The 17621-nt window shown below is 43.0% G+C and overlaps 1 protein-coding gene across 2 annotated transcripts in view; it reads right to left on the reverse strand.

Moving 5' to 3' along the window:
* The window catches only part of HDHD2 (haloacid dehalogenase-like hydrolase domain containing 2), a 49584-nt gene extending 38590 nt beyond the window's left edge, over positions 1–10994 (reverse strand). The window contains exon 1 of one of the 2 annotated variants that reach the window (XM_010840959.1): positions 10855–10994. The gene's annotated coding sequence lies outside the window, so the exon portion shown is untranslated. Of the gene's footprint in view, positions 1–10493; positions 10648–10854 lie in introns of those variants that run through there. The other variant, XM_010840960.1, reaches the window with a different exon arrangement.
* Between the last annotated feature and the right edge of the window lie 6627 nt (positions 10995–17621).

Consider the following 17621-nt stretch of genomic DNA (forward strand, 5'->3'; position numbering starts at 1 on the left):
ATCAGCCCTGGGATTTCTTTGGAAGGAATGATGCTAAAGCTGAAACTCCAGTACTTTGGCCACCTCATGCAAAGAGTTGACTCCTTGGAAAAGACTCTGATGCTGGGAGGGATTGGGGGCAGGAGAAGGGGAAGACAGACGATGAGATTGCTGGATGCCATCACTGACTCGATGGACGTGAGTCTGAGTGAACTCCGGGAGTTGGTGATGGACAGGGAGGCCTGGCGTGCTGCGATTCATGGGGTCGCAAAGAGTTGGACACGACTGAGCAACTGAACTGAACTGAGGAGGATATTTCAAGTAATACAGTAATTTTAGTCAGGAAATATTTTCCTTATGCTATAATGTCCAATTTCCCTTTTGCATATATCTCCTTTAAAGTATGTTTATTATGAGTTATATCATATAGACAGTGAAATATAACGGGAATACAAAGTTTAAGTATAAAGATAACGGTTCAAAGATAATAAGGGAGTCGTAGGAATTGTATGGAATCTAAAGACAAAAGGATAGGACTGCCTGCATTTTTAGTTTTTTAAACTTTTTTTCCTTTTGTTTTTATAATAAAATATTTCAGACATACAAAAGGTATCAAGAATAATACAATCCCTTTTATCCATCATTCAAGTTCAGAAACAGAACATCATTGGCAGAGTGGAGCCCTCTGTGTACCCCTCTAATCTGAGTCCACATCTTTCCTGCCCCAAGGTTATTACTTTCCTTATTTTGAAGTGCTGACAGCTTAGTATTACTGTTCTTCTATGTACACTTCATGACTTGCTTTACCATTCCACATTGCTTGTGAGATGTCGCCATGTTAACACAGGTAGATATAGGTCATTTTCACTGCTGTATGGTATTATTCTATTGTGTGAAAGCACAATTTATCTTTCTCTTCTCCTGACCATGAAGGCTGAGGCAGCTCTGCACGTATTATAGTGAAGGGTGCCTCTGTGAACATCCTTGTGCATGTCTCCTGGTGGCCACGTGCGTGGACATTTCTGAGGTCTTGCTGGGTCTGAGGGTGTGTGCTCATTTCACCCTCCCGGGATGTTGCCAAGCTGCCCCATTCCTTGTGTCTTCAAACGGCTCATGTGTACTGAACACTTACTGTGTCTGGCCCTGAAGAGACAGCAGAGCTGGAAGAGCCATTTTCTTTAAAGTGAGAAGCAGATGGGAAAGAGGGAAAGAACCCAGGGATGATACAAGTAGTCAAGGAAGAGCTCTCAGGTGGTTGACTGCATCCCTGGGACACAGGTGGATGGGGGCAGACCTCTCTCTCCTAGCTGGCTCCCTCCGATATGCACTGTGAGAGCTTGGGTCACCAGGCCTGGGTGTTGGTCCTGGGTCTGCCTCAAATTGACTGTGTGACTTTGGCCACGTGCCTTCTCTGGTCCTGAGTTTCTCCTCAATATGTGGGGCAGGGAGGCAAGAGGAAGCCTCAGTCTTTACTGCCTCCAGCCGGGCAATGTGGGATGAAGGTATCAGTGTAACACGCGCACAGCCCTCTACCCCAATTTCGTTTTCTTTAGCCTGCTAACCCCTGCTGGGTCTGTCTCCCAAGGTGCCAGGAGTACGCCAGGCTGTCCAGCATTACCCTGTAAGTGTTGGTCCCCCGTAGGGGGAGTGCTGTCAGCAGGCGGAGGGATGGCAAAGATGACTCCTCAATTCCCTCCAGCTTCTAGGTATTAGCTCCTTAGCTCCTCTTATTTCCCAGACCCCTCCTACTCCATGTCAGCCATCTCTGCACACAGGAATAAACATAAAAAAGAAACCCCGAGTGAGCCCAGAACTGCAGTCCATTGCTGGCCAGTGGCAGCCGCTGATCAAGGAGCACTGAGGACTGCCACTGGGCAAACTGGAGAAAAGTGCATTTCCCACTTGGTCAGCTGTCAGCATGTCCGGACCCAAGACGGACGCAGAGGCAGGAAGGCGCAGAGACAGTGTGCAGGCTGGGCCCAGGGACCCGTCAGCCAGGACGGCTCCAGGCCCTCCCTGTTCCTTCCCAAACCTGATCAGGGCTTCCCTCAGGGAGCTGGAACCTGGGTCCCAAGTGAGGGAGATGCAGAAGGCAGGGAAAGCAGCACCAGCGGTAACGGTGAGGTAGGTCCACGGTTTGGGAGTAGCTGCCTACCCTTGGGCAAGAGTATTCATCATCCCAAGCCTCTACTTCCTCATCTATATAAGGGGAAACACACTTGTGAAGACCCTGCAGGGCTGAGAGGGTTCACTGAGTTAAGGAAAATGCCTGGCAGTGATGAGCATAGAGTAGGAACATAATCTATGTGTCCTGTTCTTTCCCACTCATCTGTCTAACAGGTACTTCCCTCTACCTGCCCCCCTACCCCACCCCATGCATGGCCTGGGGTCTCAGACCAGGAAAGGTTAAGAAGCGAGAAGTGACTGGGAATAATTCAAAGAGAAAGAAAGAACAGCTCCCATTTACCCAATGCTATAGGTGATCTGCATAGATATGGGAGAAGGCATGGCACCCCACTCCAGTACTCTTGCCTGGAAAATCCCATGGACGGGGGAGCCTGGTAGGCTGCAGTCCATAGGGTCACTGGGAGTTGGACACGACTGAGCGACTTCACTTTCACTTTTCACTTTCATGCATTGGAGGAGGAAATGGCAACCCACTCCAGTGTTCTTGCCTGGAGAATCCCAGGGACGGCGGGGCCTGGTGGGCTGCCGTCTATGGGGTCGCACAGAGTTGGACACGACTGAAGCGACTTAGCAGCAGCAGCAGCATAGGTGATCTGCACTCTGCTAAACACTCTGTAGTCTTTACTACGTCACTGAAAGTTCTCAGCAATCCCAGAGGAAGAAATTGAGACTCTGAGAAGTTACTAACTTGCTCAAGCTTAGTTTTGACTTTGAATCATGTTAATAGTTAATGTATTCAAATGTAAATTAAGCCGGCCCTAAAATGGAATTCAAACAAACTACAGACAACTTCTGTAGAGTGCTGACTCTAGCCCTACCATAGGATATACTCCAAGGACAAAAGAACTGCAAGAAAATCTTGAACTTAATTCAGCAGGCTTGTTGTTGGTAATGGTAGTGGTATGAGTTCCAAAATAATTCCATGTGTGTTGTAGGACTAAGTAAATCAGCACATACTGTTGATGTTTAGAAAAAAATCAGGGTTCTCAAATGGAAGAAAAGAGCTATAAATATGGAATGGGAGGACAGGAAGAACCCTGTTGTGTGGTTTAGAATTAGAGGTGTCATTATGAATTCGTGATTTAAAAACATTTATGTATTTCTTAGCACTTTCCACTAAAAGGAACAAGAAGCAACAAGACTCCCACAGTTATGACCACAGCTAATGTGCACTAAACAAAGCAGGGCTGGGGTGGCCGAAATACGGGTAAGTCTGGAAGATAATGTTTTACCAGATCACAGGGGACAAAAAGGACAGGGGAAGCAGGGGATTCAACTGACCAAACCTGGGGCAATATGAGCACCAAAAAGAAAAAGGTAACAGAAATGAGGAACAATAATACAGCCACTGGGTGAAAAGTTGTTAGGGAATAGTAGTTAACCCTTGAACAATGCAGGGGCTAATTTACGCATAACTTACAGTTCACCCTCCACATCCAGGGTTCCTCCACATCCTTGGATTCAACCAACCAACAACTGTCTAGCACCGTAACATCTACTACTGAAAAATATCCAATTATATGGACCCACGCAGTTCAAACCCACACTGTTCAAGGATGTTTAATCACTCAGGCTCAAATAATCACCCACAAATTAAGGTTCTCCATTAACTACGAATGAGATACTTTCCAGATACTTTTACAGTGGAAAAAATGGCCAAATAATCCCTTAACCAAATGATTAAATTAACACCCTTAATAATGGGGAAAACTGACATTACATGCTTCCTGGGAAGACTTTTGTAGTAGTCCTGCCTTTGCAGAATTTCTGCCAAAAATGTGTAACACAAATCAATCATGGCAATTCCAAATTCTATAAAACTGGCTTGAACTTTTCAAAAAAAAAAAATCAATATCATAAAAGACAAAGAAGAGGCTGGGGAACTGTTTCAAATTAAAGATATGTGGAGAGACATGACAAATAAGTGCAATGCATGAGAGAGACATAAAACAAATAGACCAAAATATTAACAATTAGTAAATTGTGGTGAAAGGTATATGGCTTTCATTGTACCATTTTTTTACAAATTTTCAACTTCTGGAGGAAAACAAATTTTAAAAAGATCTCTTTTAAAAATGGGCTGAAGGCACAAGAAAGATGTTTTCATATCTAATAATAATCGTAATATAAAAATGAAACTTGTATGTTTAGCCAGCCCCTAGTTTAAGATTAGAAAGAACACCGCTAATACTGCCGCACCTCCTATATGAGCCCCTTTAGTTACATTCCCTTCCTACCTCCCAGAAGCAATTAACATAATGAATTTTGTGATAATCATTTTCTTGCTTTTCTTAATATTTTTACTTGTCACACAGCTTTAATTTAATGTCTTTTAACTCTATAAAAGTGAGATCATAATTTTGCGGCTTTCACATTTTGCTCAACATTGTATTTCTGAAATTGATCCACATTGATGCCTGTCATTTTCCATCAAAACAAACACCAAATCTCCCCATTGGGATTCTGACTAGAACTGCACTGGATCTATAGAGCAGTATTGAGAGAACCAAAATCCCTACTATATTGAGCCATGGAACTTCTTTAAGATGATAAAAGAGTATTTACAAAAGCATTGGAGAAGGAAATGGCAACCCACTCCAGTGTTCTTGCCTGGAGAATCCCAGGGACGGCGGAGCCTGGTGGGCTGCCGTCTATGGGGTTACACAGAGTCGGACACGAGTGAAGTGACTTAGCAGTAGCAGTATAGATAGCCAACATTAGACTTATCAGTAATATATTTGTAAGTTTATAACTTATACTTCATACTATAAAATCAGATATCAGTAATAAACTGAAAACAATGCGACAGGGAAAGACACAAGGATGTTACTACCACCACTTCTATTTAACATTGCGAATGATACCTCAGCTAATGCAGTACAAGAAAAAGGTATAAGGATTGGAAAGAAGAAACAAAACTAACGTTATTCATGATGAGTTGATTGTATATACAAAAATTCAGGAGTCTAAAACAAAGTAAAAAAGTATAGCAACTAATATTGGAAAATCACTATGTCACAATTAGAAAACTAATTTAAAAAAAGGTATCACTTACAGTAGTGTCAGAAAATACAGTTACCAGAAAGTCTAACAAGAGTCACTTCCATGGCAAAACTATAAAACCTCAATGAAAGACACAAATCAGACTTAAATATATAGACAGATCTTTTAAAGGACCCGATATTATGTAAGCTTCCCTTTTTAATGACCAGGAGATTTAAAGCAATTCCAATCAAAATCCCACAAAGGGTTCTGTGGAACTCGATAAGCTGATTCTAAAACACACACCAGTACAAACAGCCAAGATACTTCAGCCCAGATTGAAGAGAAAGAAGGTGGGAGCCTTGCTTTTCCTAACATCCAGACAATTCATCAGGTCTTGTAACTAATTAAGATATTGTGGTATTAACAAATGAAGAGAAAAACTGATCAATGGAATAGAGAACCCAAAAAAAGACCCTTTTTGAGTCCTAACCCCAACCAGTGTGGAATCTTGATATATGACAGAGATAGTGTTTCAGATCAGTGAAGAAAGAAAAATGACTATCTGTAGCAGAAAAAAATGAAATTAGACTTCCATATCATACTACATGTGCCTCCCAAGTGGCTCAGTAGTAAAGAATACACCTGCCAATGCAGGAGATGTGGCTAGAGACTCGGGTTTGAGCCCTGGGTTGGGAAGATCCCGTGAAGAAGGAAATGGCAACCCAATTCGGTATTCTTGCCTGGAAAATCCCATTGACAGAGAAGACTGAAGGGCTACAGTCCATGAGATCACAAAGAGTATGACACAACTTAGCAACTGGGCATGCATGCATCATACTACAGACACATTTTTCTGTGTTTAAAGATTAAACAACCACATGTTTAAGGGGAAACTGTAAAACTTTTAGATAGGAGAGTGTCTTCATGATCTGAGGGTAGGAATGGCTTTAAGATATAAAAAGCATAAAGGAATAAAGGAAAAGACAGATATTTCAACAGTACTGTGAAAAGAGAAAGAGAATAGAAATATATACAGTGAAAAATAGATTTGCAACACATGTCAGAAAGGATCAGAGTCCAGGAAATATAAGCTATAAATATTAAGAAACAGATAAACACTTAATAGAAAAATGGCATAAGATCTCAATATACCCTTTACAAAACAGCAAATCTGAAACGAATTATACAATGGAAGTGACAAATAGATTCAAGGGATTAGATCTGATAGGCAGAGTGCCTGAATAACAATGGACGGAGGTTCATGGCAGGAGGCAAGGATCAAGACCATCCCCAAGAAAAAGAAATGCAAAAAGGCAAAATGGTTGTCTGATGAGGCCTTACAAATAGCTATGAATAGAAGAGAAGTGAAAGGCAAAGGAGAAAAGGAAAGATATACCCATTTGAATGCAGAGTTCCAAAGAATAGCAAGGAGAGATAAGAAAGCCTTTCTCAGCGATCAATACAAAGAAATAGAGGAAAACAACAGAATGGCAGTCTAGAGATCTCTTCAAGAAAATTAGAGATACCAAGGGAACATTTCACGGAAAGATGAGCACAATAAACGACAGAAATGGTATGGACCTAACAGAAGCAGAAGATATTAAGAAGAGGTGGCAAGAATACACAGAACTGTACAAAAAAGTTCTTCATGACCCAGATAAGCACAATGGTGTGATCACCAGCCTAGAGCCAGACATCCTGGAATGTGAAGTGAAGTGGGCCTTAGGAAGCATCACTACGAACAAAGCTAGTGGAGGTGATGGAATTCCAGAGCTATTTTAAATCCTAAAAGATGATGCTGTGAAAGTGCTGCACTCAATATGCCAGCAAATTTGGAAAACTCAACAGTGGCCACAGGACTGGAAAAGGTCAGTTTTCATTCCAATCCCAAAGAAAGGCAATGTCAAAGAATGCTCAAACTACCGCACAATTGCACTCATCTCACATGCTAGCAAAGTAATGCTCAAAATTCTCCAAGCCAGGCTTCAACAGTACATGAACCATGAACTTCCAGATGTTCAAGCTGGATTTAGAAAAGGCAGAGGAACCAGAGATCAAATTGACAACATCCGTTGGATCATCAAAAAAGCAAGAGTTCCAGAAAAACATCTATTTCTTCTTTATTGACTACACCAAAGCCTTTGACTGTGTGGACCACAAGAAACTCTGGAAAACTCTTTAAGAAATGGGAATACCAGACCACCCGATCTGCCTCCTGAGAAATGTGTATGCAGGTCAGGAAGCAACAGTTAGAACTGGACATGGAACAGACTGGTTCCAAATTGGGAAAGAAGTACGTCAAGGCTGTATATTGTCACCCTGTTTATTTAACTTCTATGCAGAGTACATCATGAGAAACGCTGGGCTGGAAGAAGCACAAGCTGGAATCAAGATTGCCGGGAGAAATATCAATAACCTCAGATATGCAGATGACACCACCCTTGTGGCAGAAAGCAAAGAACTAAAGAGCTTCTTGATAAAAGTGAAAGTGTGAAAAAGTTGGCTTAAAACTCAACATTCAGAAAACGAAGATCATGGCATCTGGTCCCATCACTTTGTGGCAAACAGATGGGGAAACAGTGGAAAACTTTATTTTCTTTGGCTCCAAGATCACTGCAGATGGTGACTGCAGCCATGAAATTAAAAGACGCTTGCTCCTTGGATGCAAAGTTATGACCAACCTAGACAGCATATTAAAAAGCAGAGACATAACTTTGCCAACAAAGGTCCATCTAGTCAAAGCTTTGGTTTTTCCAGTAGTCATGCATGGATGTGAGAGTTGGACTATAAAGAAAGCTGAGCACCAAAGAACTGATGCTTTTGAACTGTGGTGTTGGAGAAGACTTTTGAGAGTCCCTTGGACTGCAAGGAGATCCAACCAGTCCATCCTAACAGAAATCAGTCCTGAATATTCATTGGAAGGACCGACGCTGAAGCTGAAACTTCAATACTTTGGCCACCTCATGCAAAGAACTGACTCCTTTGAAAAGACCCTGATGATGGGAAAGATTGAAGGCAGGAGGAGAAGGGGATGACAGAGGATGAGATGATTGGATGGTATCACTGACTTAATGGACATGAGTTTGAGTAAACTCCGGGAGTTGGTGATGGACAGGGAAACCTGGCGTGCTGCAGTCCATGGGGCCACAAAGAGTCTGCCACGACTGAGCAAATGAACTGAACTGAACTGAATAATCATCAACGTATCCTTTACAAAAGAGCACATAAACACATGAAGATTTTCAAAAAAACTCATTGGTAACCAAGGATATGCAAATTTAAAGCAGAATGAGATTACTGCAACAACAAAAAAAATAGGCAAAATTTAAGTCAGAAAACATCAAAGGTTTTCCAAAGCAACTCCCTTATACTGCTAAGTGAGAGAATTGGTTCCTAAACACTCATTTAGGAACCAATTTGGCATCACCATACTCTATGACCCAGCAGTTCCACTCCCACGTATTCAATCCTAGAGATTTTTTCATACTCTACCTTTAGATACAAACAAAAATGTCCAAAGCAGCACTGTGTGTAATAACCAGGTACTGGAAACAATACAAATGTCTATCAACAGCAGAATGGACAAGTAAATTGTGGTGTATTCAAACACAGAATGCAAAAGGAGGTGGAAATGAATGACTACAATTACATCATCCTTGGTAAGGAGCAAGTCACAAAAGAATACATGCCGTATTACAGCATACACAGGTGACAAAACACAAGGAGGAGGGAATGATTAAGGCAAGGGTGGCTGACAGGCAGTGATTCCTGCAGGGGCTGGGCAGGAGAGCACACCAGGAGGAGCACAAGGGTGCCTCCAAGGTCTTCTTGACCTAGACAGTGAGTACACAGTGTTTTTAATTATTTAAAACTGACATGTTCTGCGTACTCTTGTGTAGATGACATATTTCACAACAAAAACTAGTCTTGCTATGTTTTAGTCATTTCTCATACATTTCATAATCATAAAAAACTAAATTTTCCCAATTAATGTACATCAGTGTAACAGCCCTCATCAAGTATTTTGATTTTAAAATAAACCTCTGGTTCTATCTGTCTTTCATAATGAATCTGCAAGGGGAGGGGTGGTTAAGGGGGAAGAGTGCAGAGGCAATAAAAGATATTATGAGCTCTGGTTAATCAAGATTCCACTGCAAAATCCTTTCTAACAGTCCTCATCAGTTTAGTTCCGTTGCTCAGTCCTGTCCAACTCTTATGTTATTCTATTTCTGATCTTTATTGTGACCTTGAAACGGAGCATTACATCAATAATAGCACCAACTATAAACCTGCCTGAGAGGGGAAGCAGCTTGTTAGGCAGAAGACTAGATTGTTCCAAGTGACTATTTAGACGTGTGACAGTTAAAGGATTCTTTAAAATACACTGCGTCACTAAAGGTAAGGCTATAGTAAATCAACCCTGAATATTCATTGGAAGGACTATCGCTGAAGCTCCAATACTTTGGCTACCTGGAGCAAAGAGCTGAATCACTGGAAAAGACCCTTAGGCTGGGAAAGATTGAAGACAAAAGGAGAAGCGGGTGGCAGAGGATGAGATGGTTAGATAGCATCACCAACTCAATGGACATGAATTTGAGAAAACACTGGGAGGACAGAGGAGCCTGGCATGCTATACAGTCCATGGGGTCAGAGTTCTACACGACTTAGCGACTGAACAACAAATCCGAACTACAGGTAAATACTTGATAAACTGCAAGATATTAGTATCACTCCAGAAAACTGCAAAGGCTTCAAAGGTGGTCCTTGTTTCTTCATATAAAGTCCATGTCCCATCATCTCTCATGGCTTGAACAAGTTATGTGAGAGATACTTTACAAGAATCATAATCAATTGATACTGGTACATATTCAATGAAAAGAAAAAAATTCTCTCTCATCCCCAAAAGAACTCTTCAAGATACTTCAGAGAATATCTCCCCCTGAATATCCCTGGGGCTTCTCAATCCAAGTCCTTGTTATCCTCCAGAAGCTACTCTTCATCCTGCGACCCTTATGCGTGAATGGCAGCACCATCAACGTAGATGTAACCACCAGACTGTCCCTGGCCTTCTTCCCAATCAGTCAAGGGCCAAATCATATCATTGCTACCTCCTGTACAGTCTTAAATCCACTCACTTCCTTTCATTGTTATCCAAATTATCTTGGCTTTTGAAATCATCACCTCTCATCTAGAATATACCAACAACTTTATGTCCTCTTTGCTTGGAATCATCTTCCTATTTCTAGCTCTTATAACTGGAACGAGTCCATGAACAGGGCTCTTTCTGCATTAACTTAACCACGATCCCCTCCTCCTTCTCCTGAGGAGGACAGGTCACGCACCGTCCGCCAGCGCGAGGTTCAGCGCCTGGCAAACGCCAGACAGACGGGAAGGGACGCGGGCTTCGAAATACAGTTCAGGGGTAAGTTCCAAGGAACGACCAACACCCCAGAGCCGCCGCTCACCCAGCGCTAGCAGGGCGGAAGCGCTGCTGGCCCGCTCGGCGCACGCGCGGCAGTGCCGCGCCGAAGGCCGTCCCAGCCGAGAAGGCTGGGCGAGCCTCACCCAGCGAGCGCGCGGGTTGGTGTAGAAGCCAGGAGGGTGGGGGCCTAGAGATGCCACCGCTTATGTCCTCAGCTTCCTCACAAAGAAAGGAAGCCCCCAGACGGGCGGGCACTTGCCCGTTCCACAGCGGCTCCTCACCGGGCTCGCAGAGCCGTTCTCAGCAAAGGCGAAGGCCCGGCTAGCGGAGAAACCAGTACGGCCGCGTCCCTCCACAGCGTCCTTGCCGGGGGAGCCCAGAGCGCCGGGAAGTGGCCTGACGCCGCCGGAAACAGGACCTGGGCTGCGCCGGAAGTCCCGCCTCTCCGCAAACGTCTCCGCCCCGTCCGCCCTGGGTTACTTTCGCAGGTAACCGTTTAGCTCCTGTGCGAGCTAACCGGTCTAGTGCTACCTCGTTACCTTGTAACAGAATAAGTGGTTATCGAGACCTAATCCCTTTAAGTGGGGGCCCTGCTGGGCTTGAATAAAGCAGGAAAAACAAAAACTTATGCTTTTGTCCAGTAGGCAATTTCTCGTTCCACAGCAGTGTTGTCAAACCAAGTTATTATTACCTTTCTTTGCGCCATGGTCGCTTACTCTGCCACGTCAGTGAGACAGCCTTCACAACAGGCCAAAAAGAGCTGTTGGGGGAAGGGCTCGTGACTTTACTTGGAATGCCAGCAAACTGAGAAGGTGGCTGACTGGGGTCCCAAAGAACTGTTTTACCATTTTACTCTGAAAGGAGAGGGGGCGTGGGCTGTTGTGAACTTATTGGTGCCTCGGGAGACCCCAAAAGGGGATGAGATAATCCTTTGTTGTTTCAGTCAGGTCATCAGTTCAGTTCAGTTCAGCCGCTCGGTCGTGTCCGACTCTTTGCGACCCCATGAACCGCAGCACGCCAGGCCTCCCTGTCCATCACCAACTCCCAGAATCTACCCAAACCCATGTCCATCGAGTTGGTGATGCCATCCAGCCATCTCATCCTCTGTCGTCTCCTTCTCCTCCTGCCCCCAATCCCTCCCAGCATCAGGGTCTTTTCCATTGAGTCAGATCTTCGCATGAGGTGGCCAAAGTACTGAAGTTTTCATCTTCAGCATCAGTCCTTCCAATGAACGCCCAGGACTGATCTCCTTTAGGATGGACTGGTTGGATCTCCTTGCAGTCCAAGGGACTCTCAAGAGTCTTCTCCAACACCACAGTTCAAAAGCATCAATTCTTCGGCGCTCAGCTTTCTTCACAGTCCAACTCTCACATCAGGTCGTCATGTTCCTGTAAACCTCCAACTTGAGACAAATGTTATTCTCTGTTATGCAACTTTTTATCTCTATATACCTTGAAATGCAAGCCTGGGAGGCGGAAGCTTTGAAAATGGGCTATATATTTCAGGCTGTGGGCAACAATCCTTTACAAAGGTTCAGAGTCAACATGACTAAGCACAGACAACAGAGCACAAAGGTTAAAGATTAAAGGAACAGATCCAACATGGAGTTAGCTTTTTTCCCCTTACACTTCTCACCCATTCTGAAGGACTTATCTCGGAAGTCATCTCCTTGATACTGCCCTTGAAACACACAGTCTCTGAAGCAGTTTCCTGCTTTACTACTTGAATAGCATCTGGCACTCATTGCTGTCTTTTATTAACCACTATCACTGACAGAAGTGTCCCTCTTTTCCAGCATAAACTTACTCCAAAACTTTATGCTGGCAAGTTTCCTGCCCTGCCTCTCTAAGGAACAGATGGGAAAGGTCTTGCCTGTTATCCCTAGGGGAGCAATATCTTGGGATATGTAGAACCACTTCACTCACTGCTTCCTTTCCATACACATTGGGAGTCTCCACTCATCTCCCTTTGATCTAACTAAACCCCTTGAGTGCAGAGATGGGCATCCTAGGCATTCTATATGAAAACGACTAAATGAAAAGCCTTTAAGAGCAGTCTGACATCAATTTACACATATGAAACCCCTTGACAAAACTGCTGCTCTACACTTGACTGGGGACTCATTTACTGCTAGAACACCCACATCCCCTCTGTCCACTGCTGCAGTCAGCCGTGTTGTAAGCCATAACCCTTTCTGATCCTTGGACTAGGGACCCTTTGCTTTTCTTCCTCACTGGGACTGCAGGTTGCTTTCATCTTATATTTGTTAAGTCAAAGTTTTCTGCTGGAGGGCCAGTAGAAGGAAATGTAAACTATTCCTAGTTTCCCCTTCAGAACTAGGAACTGTGTGTGTTTGATCAAATTAAAACACCACCAAAGGATTTTAAGTAGGTAATATTAAGGCATGTATTTTTCAAAACACTTAACTCTGGCTGCAATATGGAACAGATGGGAGAGGTGATGAAATGTATGTGAGACTGGATAAGAATCTATTGCAGGGCTACAAGAGAGATGCTTAAACTGTGTGGAAACAAAGCAAACCAATTCAAGATCTTTAGGAGGTAAGAGTCAGAAATTGGTGGAAGATTAGATTAAGGGTAAGGGAGAGGAAGGCATCAAGATAATTACTAGGTTCCTGCTGCTGCTGCTGCTAAGTCACTTCAGTTGTGTCCGACTCTGTGCGACCCCAGAAACGGCAGCCCACCAGGCTCCCCCATCCCTGGGATTCTTCAGGCAAGAACACTGGAGTGGGTTGCCATTTCCTTCTCCAATGCATGAAAGTGAAAAGTGAAAGGGAAGTCGCTCAGTCGTGTCCGACTCTTCGCCACCCCATGGACTGCAGCCCACCAGGCTCCTCGGTCCATGGGATTCTCCAGGCAAGAGTACTAGGTTCCTGGGTTTGGGCAATTGGGTGGTATGGTGTCTTTCACTGAGATGTGGAATAATAGACCATGACTAATGGCTTCCTCTTCACAAAAGATTCAAATGACCTTGCCTGCCAAAGGGCAAGACCAGTAAAAATGGGATGGGACCTCAAAAGAAAAAAATGGGACAAAACCCCAGAGGAGTGGAGATGGAAATAAGACCGTACCAGAACTAGAACAAAAGGAGTAGAATTCCTAAACTTAAATTCATCATGAGTATCTAACTTACCTTGATCATGAGTGTCTGTGGACATTGTCCAGTATGTGTCCCAGGTCCTTGCACAAAATGTTTTCACAATATCTGACATCTAATGACCAATCAGAGGCCAAGGAAAATTTTAGCAAAAAAGATTTCCATTATGCTTGGTATTAAAATTTTATTATTGGTAATGACTTTGGTTACAAGTCGGTAAGAAAGTAACTTATTTCACACACAAAAAGCATTTCAGAACATCTTTTTTATCTAGGATCAAAGGTTAGTGACCTGGTAAAGATGACTCTCGCTCGCTCTCTCTCTCTATATATATATATATATTTATAAAATCTGTAACAGACATCTGGTCTGAAACAATTATTGACCAATTTTACAGATGAAGCAACCAAAACAACTGAGGTCTTAGGAAGTTTATTTAAGCCATATGATAAATAGTTCTAGCTGGCATACTAGCAATATCCTGCCTCCTATTTTACTCAAATATACTGCCTTGTCTCAGGTCACTTCATGAGTACATACATATATACACACAAGTGATTACAAACATCTACAGGGCACAAATCACCATGCCTACTCTACAAAAAGCAGGGTTTTTTCTCAATACTTCATATTTTTGAAAGTTTAGGGTTTGGTGGAAGAACCTTAGGAAGCTTGTTAAGAGTAGACGCTGAACAGTGGGCCTATGGGTCTCATTCCTGCTTCAACTGATATACAGAAATGGACCTGCTCCCATCTGTTTTATTTCTGGCTGTGCTGGGTGTTCGTTACAGCCTGTGGGCTCTTCATTGTGGCACATGGGCTTAGGTGCCCTGAAGCCTGTGGGATCTTAGTTCCCCGGCTGAGGATCAAACCTGTGTCCCCTACATTGCAAGGCAGATTCTTAACTACTGGACCACCAGGGAAGTCTGCCATCTGTTTAAGATACTAGAGGATTACACTTCTAAATTATTCTTTTGGAAATCCAGTTCTGCTGTTAACAATCGAAGTTTGAAAACCATTTGCTTAAGGAATAGGCTATGAATTTGAGTATGTACAGACTACAGTAAAGATCCTTCATCCCAGGTCATAGGCATATAGACACAGGGTGAGAATACACAAGACCATTGACACTACAGGTATTTGGAGTCCAAAATAATCACAGATTGTTAACCCTAAGAATGGTTAAGTGGGAAGATGTTGGTAGGCAGGCAGGCGCTTAAGTTACTGTCTACTAAAACAAGACTCTATCGTTACTGAATTGCAACTTCCCTGGGGAAACCAGGGTTAGCCTGTGAAAGTTTACAGACCTCTTTTCAGGCACAGTAGAGCTAGAACTGTGTAAGAGGACTTTAGGGAGAAAACTTTTTTCTTTCCATCTTTTTAAGACTTATTATTTGGCAGCGGTGGTCTTTGTTGCTGTGAGCAGGCTTTCTCTAGGTGCACAGCGGGAATGACTCCCTAGTTGTGGTGTGCTGGTTTCTTTTTGCAGTAGCTTCTCTTGTTGCAGAGAACAGGTTCTAGGCCAGCAGGCTTCAGTAATTTCAGCATGCGGAGTCTACAGCACAGGCTTAGTCCCTGTGGCACACAGACTTAGTTACTCCATGGCACGTAGGATCCAACCATACCTGGGATCAAACCTGTGTCCCTTGCATTGGAAGGCAGATTCTTAAGCACTGGACCACCAGGGAAGCTCCTAGAGAGGAAATACTTTGATGCCCATGTTGCACAGAACCACTTCACTACAGAATACTCTAATCCTGCCCTGCTGTGACTGCTATCCATTGAAAGGTGAACTTGGACAGTATCTTAACATTAAATGAGTATAAAAGTGTGTTGTAACATCTTCACTAAAATGCTATTAGGCCAAGGTCTCTTCTATTTATTTTTTGCTTTTAAAGTTTTACTTTATTTTTTAACTTTACAGTATTGTATTGGTTTTGCCATGTATCAATATGAATCCGCCACAGGTATACACGTGTTCCCCATTCTGAACCCTCCACCCTCCTCCCTCCTTGTACCATCCCTCTGAGTCGTCCCAGTGCACCAGTCCCAAGCATCCAGTATCTTTCATTGAACCTGGACTGGTGACTCGTTTCATATATGATATTATTCATATTTCAATGCCATTCTCCCAAATCTTCCCACCCTCTCCCTCTCCCACAGAGTCCACAAGACTGTTCTATACATCAGTGTCTCTTTTGCTGTCTTGTATACAGCGTTATTGTTACCATCTTTCTAAATTCCATATATATGCATTAATATACCGTATTGGTGTTTTTCTTTCTGGCTAACTTCACTCTGTATAATAGGCTCCAGTTTCATCCACCTCATTAGAACTGATTCAAATGTATTCTTTTTAATGGCTGAGTAATACTCCATTGTGTATATGTACCACAGCTTTCTTATCCATTCATCTGCTGATGGACATCTAGGTTGCTTCCATGTCCTGGCTATTATAAACAGTGCTGCAATGAACATTGGGGTACACATGTCTCCTTCAAGTCTGGTTTCCTCAGTGTGTATGTCCAGCAATGGGATTGCTGGGGAGAAGGCAATGGCAACCCACTCCAGTACTCTTGCCTGGCAAATCTCATGGACGGAGGAGCCTGGTAGGCTGCAGTCCATGGGGTCGCTAGGTGTCAGACACGACTGAGCGACTTCACTTTCACTTTTCACTTTCATGCATTGGCGAAGCGAATGGCAACCCACTCCAGTGTTCTTGCCTGGAGAATCTCAGGGATGGGGGAGCCTGGTGGGCTGCTGTTTCTGGGGTCGCACAGAGTCGGACACGACTGAAGCGACTTAGCAGCAAGGCAGTTCTATTTCCAGTTTTTTAAGGAATCTCCACACTGTTCTCCATAGTGGCTGTACTAGTTTGCATTCCCACCAATAGTGTAAGAGGGTTCCCTTTTCTCCACACCCTCTCCAGCATTTATTGCTTGTAGATTTTTGGATCACAGCCATTCTGACTGGCGTGAAATGGTACCTCATAGTGGTTTTGATTTGCATTTCTCTGATAATGAGTGATGTTGAGCATCTTTTCATGTGTTTGTTAGCCATCTGTATGTCTTCTTCAGAGAAATGTCTATTTAGTTCTTTGGCCCATTTTTTGATTGGGTCATTTTTCTGGAATTGAGCTGTAGGAGTTGCTTGCATATTTTTGAGATTAGTTGTTTGTCAGTTACTTCATTTGCTATTATTTTCTCCCATTCTGAAGGCTGTCTTTTCACCTTGCTTATAGTTTCCTTTGTTGTGCAGAAGCTTTTAAGTTTAATTAGGTCCCATTTGTTCATTTTTGCTTTTATTTCCAATATTCTGGGAGGTGGGTCATAGAGAATCCTGCTGTGATATATGTCGGAGAGTGTTTTGCCTATGTTCTCCTCTAGGAATTTTATAGTTTCTGGTCTTAAGTTTAGATCTTTAATCCATTTTGAGTTTATTTTTGTGTATGGTGTTAGAAAGTGTTCTAGTTTCATTCTTTTACACATGGTTGACCAGTTTTCCCAGCACCACTTGTTAAAGAGATTGTCTTTAATCCATTGTATATTCTTGCCTCCTTTGTCAAAGGTAAGGTGTCCATAGGTGCGTGGATTTATCTCTGGGCATTCTATTTTGTTCCATTGATCTATATTTCTGTCTTTGTGCCAGTACCATACTGTCTTGATGACTGTGGCTTTGTAGTAGAGCTTGAAGTCAGGCAGGTTGATTCCTCCAGTTCCATTCTTCTTTCTCAAGATTGCTTTGGCTATTCGAGGTTTTTTGTATTTCCATACAAATTGTGAAATTATTTGTTCTAGCTCTGTGAAGAATACCATTGGTAGCTTGATAGGGATTGCACTGAATCTATAAATTGCTTTGGGTAGTATACTCATTTTCACTATATTGATTCTTCCAATCCATGAACATGGTATATTTCTCCATCTATTAGTGT

The sequence above is a fragment of the Bison bison genome, unplaced genomic scaffold (genome assembly GCF_000754665.1).
Source record: "Bison bison bison isolate TAMUID 2011002044 unplaced genomic scaffold, Bison_UMD1.0 scf7180017864153, whole genome shotgun sequence".
In the NCBI taxonomy this organism is placed as follows: Eukaryota; Metazoa; Chordata; class Mammalia; order Artiodactyla; family Bovidae; genus Bison; species Bison bison.